The sequence below is a fragment of the Crocuta crocuta genome, unplaced genomic scaffold (assembly GCF_008692635.1).
Source record: "Crocuta crocuta isolate KB4526 unplaced genomic scaffold, BGI_CrCroc_1.0 scaffold687, whole genome shotgun sequence".
Classification (NCBI taxonomy): domain Eukaryota; kingdom Metazoa; phylum Chordata; class Mammalia; order Carnivora; family Hyaenidae; genus Crocuta; species Crocuta crocuta.
In genome coordinates, this window is record NW_027530182.1 from 1,894,160 (window position 1) to 1,905,731 (window position 11,572).

The following is an 11,572-nucleotide window of genomic DNA, read 5'->3' on the forward strand; positions in this document are numbered from 1 at the left end:
CCCAGCCACCTGATGAGGTAGGTGAGGCTAAGCTCTACTGGACACATCCAAGGCTACACATCAGACCGAGGTCTCAAACTGGCCTGCCCTCAGTGCGTTCTTTCTTTCTTTCTTTCTTTCTTTCTTTCTTTCTTTCTTTCTTTCTTTCTTTCTAAGTTTATTTATTTTGAGGCGGTGAGGGACGGGCAGAGAGAGAGGGAGAGAGAATCCCAAGGAGGCTCCTTGTGGTCACTGTGAGATCATGACCCAAGCCGAAATCAAGAGTTGGACGCACAACTGACTGAGCCACCCAGGCACACCACCCCCCCCACCTGACCTCAGTGCTTTCCAAAATGAGTTGGTCATCCATAAAAACTCATCCACCATTCCACTTGAGTGTATGTGGAATGAGGTAGCATACACGATTCTCACTAATTTAACTTAGATTTGACATTAGTAAGGGAAACTTTCACAGTTAGTATGGAATATCAATATTGATGTCCTGAAATCTAACCTAAAGTTTTCCTGTAAAGCTTTGATTTCTGTCATTGTTGTTTCTGTGTGTGTGTCTGTCTGTCTATATGTGATCAGCCTTCTGTTTTGGCACTGGGGGCAATGATTTCACGATAAGAATAGTAACCTCTTATTGCATTCTTACTTTTCATCAATTGTCTCAAGTCTCATGTCATCCTTCTGACACTGGGAGCCAGACAGTACTGTCCCACTCCGCAGATGAGGAAACTTTTGCTCAGAGAAGTTAAACAGATAGGCCAAGGCCATAGCGCTCTTGAGTGTTCGGACAGAAACCTGCCTTACATGAAACTCCATGCTTCCAACACCTACAGTTGATGCTTAGATTAAACCACCTTTTTGCAGTCACATCATATAAACACATCTTTAATATGACTCAATGCCCCTTAATTTCAGCATCATTATTATTCATGTACATCCTGCCCACTGGGTTCTTGAAATATCTCCCTTGTTAATACCTGCATTTTTCCTTGTGTGGAATTATATTTTAGTGGTTTTATTTTTATGATTCTTTACAATCTGTCCTTTCTCAGAACAGAACAATTCCCACTTTTAAATTGTAAGTTAATTTTCTGTCAGTGAATACTTTTAGAGTTAGAATGATGGACTTTTACAATGAGAAGAGACCTTGGAAATGACCCAAAGAATTGGCCCCACAATACACCAAGCAGGTGGCCATCTGATCTCCGCTTAAAACATCCTCGATGCTAGAAAGCGCACTACCCAGTTCAGCCGCTCCTGGGCCGTATCAGCTGTTACTCTTCTTTCCATGGCCCTGTGTGGAGCCTGCCCTCCAGACACACGAACCGGTCTCCAGCAAGAGTCACATGTGTCACTGAATGACTTCAGCCCCTGTGTTAGTTTCCTGGGGTTGCCACAAACGGGGTGGTGTAAATAATAGAAATTCGTATCTCATACCTCTGGAGCCCAGAAGTCCAAAATCAAAGTATCAGCAATATGAGTTCTTCTGACGCTGTGAGAGAGAATTCCTTCCATCTCTTTCTCTTAGCTTTTGGTGACTCACTGGCAATCACTGGCATTTTGGTGATTCACTGGCAATCATGGGCGCTTGGGCAATTCACTGGCAATCACAGGCATTCTTTGGCTTATAGATTTTTGTCTTCATGTTCACCTGGTATTCCATCTGTATGCACACCTGTCTCCAAAATGCCTCTTTTGTAAGAAAAACATGTTTCTATACTAAGAAAGAGTGTGTGTGAGAGTGTGCACAAGTGGAGGAGGGGCAGAGAGAGACTCCTAAGGAGGTTCTGTGTTGTCAATGCAGAACCTGACATAGGGCTTGAACTCATGAACTGTGAGATCATGACCTGAGCCAAGATCAAAAGTCAGATGCTTAACCGAAGGAGCCACCCAGGCGCCCCCAAAATTCCTCTTTTTATAAGGACACCAGTCCTATTGGATTAGGGACCAACTATTCCAGTATCTTAACTAATTACATCTCAACAACCCTATTTCCAAATAAAGAAATATATTCTGAGGTGATGGAGGGTTAGGGCTTCAACATATGAATGGGAGGAGGGACACAATTCAACCCCAAACAGTCCTGTTCTGCAGATGAGTCCTGTAGGCATATGAAGAGGCTTCTCTTTTTCTGCTTTAACAACCTCGAGATTGTTGCCAGCCTCTTTTGTCCTGGGAGTCTCTTCTGAATTGGCTCTCCTCTCTGTCAGTGCCTAAAGGGTGGCGCCCGGCCAGCTGGGCTCTTGAGAAGTTGTTCCCTCAGCCCCCAACTACTTCTCCATGTCGGCGCTGGCCGAGTTCATACTCTCGGCTGCTTAGGTGTGCAGAGCATGGCTTGTGTTGATGGCGGACTCTGCTAATCCCTCCCAGTCTCTATCACACAGACAGCTCTGACACCCAGATGCCTCCATCTAGTAATACGCTACATGATTCCCTTTTTCCAGAATGTCAATGAAACAAGTCTGGCCAGAAAGAGATCCTTTTGGCACTTTGCTGGAAGCTTCCCGTCCAGGTCTGAGGCAGTACCACCCATTTGTGGCCGTCGCTTTCCATTCCCAGATCCCTATGACCTCAAATCCTTTTCTAGTCTTCAAATCAAACCCAGCACACACACACACACACACACAAATGAAGATAAAAGTGAAATGCTCAGAAGCTACCTCATTTGCTAATCCTGAAGCTGAAATGTTAGAAGACAGACAGTTTATTTGGCAAGTCTGGTTTTTCACAAACATGCTACGTTACCTTCTCCAACTCCTGTTGTCTTGCTCACAGAGCCTTTCTCTCCTATGATGTGTTCCAGTTTCTTGCAAAATGTTGAAATTCCCAGTTGTATGTTTTCCCTGGATCATTTCCAGGGAAATAATGCTTTCCTATTTTGGAAATCGGTCCCACATGTCTTCTTTTAATACTTCTGATAAATCCCCTGATCATGATTCATATTTTTCAGCCCTTTAATAAGTGGACTTCTTAAGCAATTGTTCTGATCAGTTTTGTAATTGGGGCGTGGGGAGAATGGTTCCTTCAAATCTACCGATCTGTACTCTTTCCAAGGGCATCCTCTTCTGGGTTAGCTTCCTTTGTAGATCTTAGAGAACTATGGGAGAGTCAGAAAGAAATCTGTAAACAGAAATAGGGTAAAACAAGTAGCAGGCTTAAAAGGAAAACAAAAAGTCAACACCGTTTTCCCAAATTCTTTTTGTGAAAATATGGGATCGAGAACTAGAGAGGGGTTCAGAGCAAAACGTGTTTGGGAGCAGGAAGAAGAAAGGTAGAGTGGGATTAGGGGAGGATCCGAATTGCTTTGGTATAAAAATGAGATAATGCTACTAACCCAGCAACATCCAGGTCATGCGGTGAGACCCTAATCCTTCTAGGACAAGTTCTGGAGTCTCTGGAAAGCAGTGCTATCCCCGGGTGTATTTGACACTGAACCCCTCCTCTACGTCACACCATCAGTTTTTAGAAATCAGCTGGTGGGGATTCAATAACGGTTATATCTATTTGTTATATAGTTTTAAAACTAAAAATTAGCAGTTTAAAAGGGGGAAATCTCAGTTTTCAAGATCTTTAAAGACAGCAAAATATTTCATGCATGCACTAAAATGTACGTGTATTAAACAAAACTACGACACCTTGCAGTTTGCACTCTGTTTCACTGTCTCGGATGTTTAAAACAACAGTGAGGGCCGATAAAATAACAATCGATGTAACCCACCTCTCACTGTTTCATCCTTAAGATCTCGCACCACGACTGGTGTTTTTCATCTATGGTTAAAGTGCCGGCGCGCAATCCATCACAAGAGTGGAAGACATAATCTGTACCCAGTGTGAACTCAAAAGATCCTTACCCGCGAGAATTTACTCCCAAAAGGAACATGAATGTGTGTCTGCCTGTATGGGAGACTGTATAGCTAAGAATTTCTGAATCGGCTTCCAGGTAGAATTCGATATTTATTAAATGATAAGCAATGAAAATGTGCTAGTGTGTGTTTGCATGTGTTTACATATTGAAGGTACAATATAAACATACAATCAAAACTCAACAATAACTGCAGCAATTTTTGACTTAGACCAGACAAAGAATTTGGGCGTGCGTGGGGCTGGGAGAAGACCTATTTTCTCACTGGTAGTTTTTAGAATCACTGGTGCATGGTAAAAATAAAAGGGTGACCAGTATCACACCTGTACCTAGGGCGTCCGGCTGTCACCTTGCTTGGTGGCCACTGCCAGGCAGTCATGAGGGTGGTAAGCAGGACAACATGCTCAAATATGTCCAGAGGACCGTTGCGGGCAAGGAGGAATTAGGGCTGAAAGAACAGTGTATGTTGTTTGTGGTGTCAAATTATGCCCAGTTATTTCACTTCACATATTGACCCTTTGTCTCTTTGACTCTACAAATATCTTTAGGGTACCGTGATCAAGAGTCACCTGAGAGCCCCAGCTTTGTTTTGTGCTTCTCTGTATGGCCCCCATCCTCAGCCCAGCCCCCGCAATGTAGCACAATGCTTGGTTCCCTTCAAGTCCTCCCTAAATGTCTACTGATAGAGAGATTTCTCCAATCAGTAGCTTCAACAGTTTAAAAGCAACAGCTTCTCTGTGCTGTTTGAACTCATGAATCATACCCTCCTCCTCTTGCATTTATTACCTACCCTAGTGGGTTTATTTTTCCCTAACTCTGTTACATAAGACTTGATTTTCTGCAACCCTAATAGCTCGTCTTCACTCTCTCAGCTTCTGCTGCCTCAAAAGAGCAACACAGGAAAAGGAAGACAGAAAGGCAGGAAGCAGAAAGAAGACCCCCAAAGATTTCAGTGCACTGGACCTACCTGCGATCATTCAGATACAGGTTCTTTGCACCCCCGGGCCTGGCGAGGTCTCCCCCAGTCATCTTTACAAAACAGAAGTGACATAGCTACAGAGGTGTCCCAGGGCCCAGATGGGAGCGCCAGAGGAGCTGAAAGACACCACACTTAGGAGACTTTGCGGGCCCTAGTCTGCCTTCCTTGGGACCAGATTCAACTCTGCGGATTGGAGCAACTCCTCCTGCCCACCTCCAGACCCCACAGTTTAGTTCTTCATTAAAAGAAGGTCCACAGAGAGGCTTAAACACAAAACTCCCTATAATGGTGAATACTCAGAATTACTTTCCACCTGATACTGCTTCATTTAATTGGACTAAAGCAGGCTCCCCTGGCTCCAGGCTCCCTTGAAATCCTGCCCAAATTTGCCTGGCTCCTGCGTGGGCCTGAGTAAATATGCAGCAGGTGCGCCAAGGGGTTGTGAGCTGGGCTCCCATGAACTGTAATGGTTGCTGCATGACTGATTCCCCAACTCCTCCGCCCTCCCACTAAATCCCAGGACCCTCCCTGCTTATGCAAAGAGCAGGCTCCCCAGTGTCGTCTTATGAAGAAGTGGTAGAGCAATTTCATTTAATATTGCTAGTGCTTCCATTAACCTGAGTATATTGCTCTCCATCCTCAATTTAAGACTCCCTCTTTCTCTTGATTATCGCTGTATTTCAGAGTGCCTGAATGTCCTCCCCAGACCTCTAAGCCAGCCTGGAATAACTTGATGATGGAAAGCTATGGTTCCTTGATGTTTCTGGCTTTAGAGGAATGCAACCTTCCCATGCCCCACCTGGAGGTCTTAGAAACCAGCCTGGGGTCTCCATTTTGCCCTGAATGGAGCTCCCTCCAGTGTGCTCCCAGGTTCTCTGTATTCACCCTCCTCTTCCCTCCTTCTCCCTTCCTTTTTTTCTTCCTTCTGTTTTCTCCTTTCATCATTCTCTTCTTTTTGTTCATTGAGATTTGTGGGACAAGAAAGTGGTTCAGAGCTCTGTTGAGGAGAGTGGACAGAAGTCTGTTATGGACTATTCTGAACTCGCTCAGTTAATATTTAGACGTCTGGGACTTTATGATTAATTGATTCAATCATGAATTCAACAAATGGGTATTAAGTGCCTACTATGTGGCACTCTTGCAGGTGCTGGGGATGAATCGTGAGCCTGACTGGTAACAATTCTGCTTTTATAAAGCTTAAATTCTAGCAGAGAGAGAGAATAAGCAAATGCATTTATAGCAGGTAACAAAAAATGGTATAAAAAGAAATAAAGCAGGGTAAGGGGTTAGAGAGTGATGGGAAGGCTCTGGTATACATACATGTATACCATGTGTGCTCTGGTATACATACACCTTCTTTGAATGACAGAGGCCCCTCTGCATCTAAATTCTACATCATCTACAATAAGGATGATGGTGGGAGTGAGCTAAGAACACATCCTTCCTGGGGAAAGTAGAACTGGCATGTATCTGAGTCAACTGCCCCCACCCTATCGCTTCCCTAGTCATGGCTTGCAGGAAGCTGGGGCAGGGTCCCAGGAGCATGACCCCAAACTTTCCCCCTGGAGGGCAGCCCTGGCTACAGGAGGGATGTGACCGCAGGAAGCAAAATGGTCACTACCATCACAGCCCCTCCCTCTACCACCATTAGTTTGCCAAATTCCAGGGGATAGGTATAGCCCTTCTCCCACACATGCTGTGGGAACCAAAGACAGAGTGAAGGTTGGCTTGTCAGATCTATGATAACTGAGTTGTCAGGCTACAGCTAGATTCCTCCTGGACCCTAATGCCTTCAGCAAATGGTCCACTGCAGCCTGGCCAAAGGAGAACATAGTCCTCTAACCTCTGCAAAGAATGGGAATCATGGGGCCAAATGCTCAGAAGAGAGGACAGTTATCTGAGAAATAGAGGCCAAGTCAAAGGTAGGATTCAGAGGGGGAGAAGAATCATGGGCCTTCCATAAAGATGGGTTTCTAGGCATCTGTATACAGCTAAGAAGGGATAGGAGGAAAATTGTAGAGTCGGTCATACTTGGGTTTGGGCCCTGGCTTCACAAATTTCTAGCTCTCTGGTTTGGGGTGATTTACTAACCTTCCCTGAGCTGCAGAGTCCTCATTGGTAGGATGGACCCATCACATCCTCTTCAAAAACTTGTGAGGATTAAAAGAAAAATATAAATGGACAGTGCTGGACATGAGGCAAGAGCCTGGCATTGAGTTGATAACCATAAATTTCATCTCCTGGGATTATACTTAAGTCGGAAGATGTCAAGATTTTTTGAAGACTAAAGGACTTAAGGGTAAAATATCATGTCTATAATTTACTTTAAACTATGCTTCAAATATTAAATATTAAAATATTGAATATAAGCAAATATTTATATTTTCCCTCCTCCATGGAGAACCACTAGCCAGCACAACACTTACCCACTTTTATTCAAAATCTTGCTACCATCAGTCATTGTCTTGGTTTAAAGTCCATCTACTTGCCAACAACTCTATTTATACCTCCAAGCCAAACCTCTTCTAGGAAAACTTCAGACTCCAATACCCAACTGCCAACTTGACATCTCAAAGCTAGATGTCCCAAATGGAATGGTTGATTCTCCATTCCAACCCGACCCCAACTACTTGTTCCCTGCCCCATCACAGGAAATAGCACTGCCATGCACCCAGGTACTTGAGCCAGGACTCTTCAGGGGAGTCCTGACTCTGACTCCTCCTTCACCCCCTCCATCCAGTGCATCAGTGTTCCCTAAAAATTTCCCTAATCCACCCCCTTCCCACTGCCTCCACTGCCATGTTTCTGGACCATGACAATAGCCAATGAAATTAATCTCTCCCCTTCCACTCACATAAACCAAATCATATCACTAGCCCACTTAAAACGATGCATGCATGACTTCCCTTATGCAGACAGTTAAATCCAAGCACCCCATCTCAGCCTGCGAGACCAGGCATGATTCCCATATTCTTTTCCACCTTCTCTCTCCTTTCCCCTTTCCACTCTCTTTCTCACTACACTCCCAGGCACACTGGCCTCTTTCCATTCCCCCCAATAAGTCAATCTCCTTCCCTTCTGCCATCTTGAATTCTCTCTCCCTCCCTCTTCTCCAGCTTCGTCTCTTCCTCTAGGTCTCAAGCTACATTTTACCTGATTGAGTATCCTTGTATTGCCCCCTTAATCTCAAATAGGCCCCTCACTCATTTCTTCTCGTGGCACACTGATCTGACAGCCTTCATAAGGGGAAGGATAGTCTGTTGACCAATGCATAGCTAATGCCTCACTTAGAGCTCATTAACTATTTGGTCTATAAATGAATGAACCAATTAAAAATTCCACTGGCCTCATTTCAAATTCCCATCTATAAGCCTCACACCTTGCTCCACAGTTACAGATACCAGGTCACGCCTCTGGCCAGCCCCACTGTGGCCACAGGAGCCCCTCTCTGTGAAGCCCTCACACTTCCTATCTCTGCTCGTTACTCTGCACCTGCATCCTAGCTGTCCCACCAATGTTGCACTGCCTTTCACAGATGAAGTGGTCTCTTTGCTCCAACACACTGGTGTGCACATGTGTGTATGTATCAAATGGGTGCAAGTGTAGGCAATCTTTTATTTCTCTTGCAACAACCACTGCCTCCAGGCAGGTTGCCCATCCGGCAACTTCTGAAAAATGGGACCATGCAAATGTTAACAGCAGACTGCAGGCCATCCCTTACTGAAGTTGGGCCTCATCCGAGGCCTTCTCCTTGCACTTTTTGAGGTGGTTTCCTGTTGCTGCCAAGGTCGGCCTTCAGACCAGCTTTGAACATGGAAGCCTCTCCCATCCCAGGGCGACGACTCTGGCTTTCCTATCAGACTCCGCACTAATGAGAAGTGAATGCTACAATCACAGGGCGCCCTCCGAGGTCGCAATTACGTAAGGATTATTAATGAAGCAACGATGTCAAAATTGTGTGAAATCAAACTCAGATTTAAGTACTTAAAATAAACAGATATAAAGTAACAGATGTCCCGTTTTGTTCTCAGATGATTTCATCCCTTGTTAAAAATAAATGTCTGGCTTGAAAGGAAAAAAAAAATAAAAAGAACTTTACTTCCATGTTAAAAATTAATTGAATCCAGAGGTTGGTAAAGCAACTAAGTGGTGTGGTTTTTTTTTCTTAAGGCAAAGACATATTTGTGTTGATTTTTATTTCAGCAAGTAATGAATTCATTGCAGTGCCCCAACTTCGATAGACCAAACTCCCATCCTTTGAAACCCAAAGGGAAAATTTCTCCATAGTTATTATGTAGATAAGAATGGGGCCCAACGTATGTATCTGAAGAGAATTTAGTTCCAGGCTAAAGCCCCAAGGATACAACAGCAGACGCTTCAGAAATCACAAGTCCTGACTGTCATTCTCACAGCCATGAGAATCCCATTGAGGTGCTCTTGCCTTGGAATTTCAGCGTGGAAGTCCCAGAGAAAACTCCTACTGAAATTAGTAATAGGAAAGGCAAATTAGGTCATCCTGTCCGTCCCCTGCCAGCTTCCTACACTGTGGTTAATTTTCTCCTCCTTTGATCAGATACATTTTAAATGTTTCAAGAGACGGAAATTGCACCAAGCGCCTCCCTCCAGAGTCCCACAGTCTACTGATGTTACGGGACTCCATATTTTGCCTGCGAAGCTCGGTGGGAATTCTTCCAAGAGTGGAAGGTTGTTTGTGAGTTGGGGGCTTCCTTCCCACCCCCAAAATGTCTCCTCTTTGTTTCTGCTTTTGGCCCAATTCGTAGGGATTAGAAATCCAGAGGAATGTTCATCCGTCCAAAATGACAAAATGGCCCCGGGAACATTCAAAGGAAATAATTTGTTTGTAGAATCTGAGTACAAACTAAGGGGATTGATACTGATGCCCTTTGAATAAAAGATGGAGCAGCTCATAGCCCTGATGCTGGCTCTCTGTGCACCAGCTTTACATGGAGCCACATGGGGGTGGGGGGGAGGTAAATAATCCAGATAAGAAACCACATGTTTCCAGGCAGAAAATAATGTGCTTTTAAGCTGTTAGCGCTTCGAAAAGTAAAAATATTGTGTATTTTTGAATGAATTATGATGTCATTACCCTTACTGCAAATCCCCATTTCTGAACCCCACACCTGAGAAAACCAGCATCAGGTCAGCAATGAAAAACAAACAACAGGGTTGGGGTGGTGGTTGCACAGCACTGTCGATGCACTTACTGGCACTGAAATGTACACTTAAAAAAATGTTTGCGATAGCTTTAAAAAACAGTTAAAAAATGAAGCTTCTCTAACTATTCCAGAAGGAAGTACGGGGTACTTTATGCACTGGGAAGAGTGGGTGGCAGTTCTGGAAAGGGTGCCATCCCCCATCCTGCTTTAGAGCGGTGTCCTAACTCTAGGAGGTCAGAAATGGACAGGGAAAGGCACGGTGGGCAGGGAGTCAGAGACGTGGGTGTTTGATGTGGTTTTGCTCAGCTCCGTGCCTGCGCTTCTCTGCACGTCACTCCACACCTTCTCCAGAGACAAAGAACATGGGCACAAAACATCCTCGAAAGCCCCTCCAGCCCCAGCAAGTGTCTTTGTGTGACAGACAATACCGTTGTTAACTCTCCATCACGTCTCCTTTCCCACTCACTAACAGAACCTGGATTTGGGCCCTGAGTGTCACACTGCCCAATTAGTAAAAATAAGTAAGAATTTTAAGCTCACTTCCCTGCCTCCCTGGCAGCGGGACGCTGGCCACGTGACTCGGCTCTGACCAACGGGGGAGTTAGCCTCTTTGCCTCTTACCCGTCCCCCTTCTGCCGTCTTCTTCGTATTCTTTTGGTGTTTGCGATGCTTCAAGGAGCAGCCCCATCTTCCAACCCTGGGGGTGAGGCTGCGCCTGCAGTGACCTCAAAATCCCTTATACTAGTGGAAAATTCTCCCTTCTCTTCTAGGTTGGTTAGCTGGTCTTGTAATAAAACTGACATAAGACAGATGAACAGAGAAAAACTTAATTTTTTCATACAGGAGCTACAAAAATATGAGACTCAAGGGCAGTTGAGGCTTATATGTCACCCTGAGCTGAGGAATGAATGGGATGGGGGCCTAAGCCTTCGAAGGGCAGGAGGATGGTTTACAGGAGGGTACGCAGAACAGATATTTAGTAAATAGATGTCTGTCCTGCCGTACAGGTAGGTCTTTCAGATAAATTCTCTGATGATCGCTCTCTTCCTGGGCCAGACCTCCTATCAAAAATTTTTTAGGTAGTTAAGGGAGAGGTAAAAGTTTTTCCTGTGTCTGCTAGGTCTTGATGGTCTTTGGCCCAAAATAATCCGTGTGCCAAAGTGGCGTGATTTGGGATGGTGTATTTGCTCTCCTCCACCCTGAATAGACAAATCAACACTGTGTGTGGGTGTGCATGTGTGTGTGCAAGAGTGTGTGTGTGTGTGTGTGTGTGTGTGTACTCCTGGAACAAATAAAGACCTTTACTTGTTTGAGCCATGGCAGTACGGCTTTCTGTTACAGCCAAACATATTTTTAACTGATATAAGTTCTATGTCATGTCATTTGAAATTCCACATTACTCCTTTGAATGAAGTGCTGAAGGTCAGTGTTAAAATACAAACACTGTTTGAGAGGGAGCGTTTTAAGTTACAAGAAGCCATTGACATCTTGCTTCAAGTAGGTTCATCAAAATAGCTGTGTGGTCCACCAGCAAGTGGCCTAAGGGAGGAGGCGGGGGGG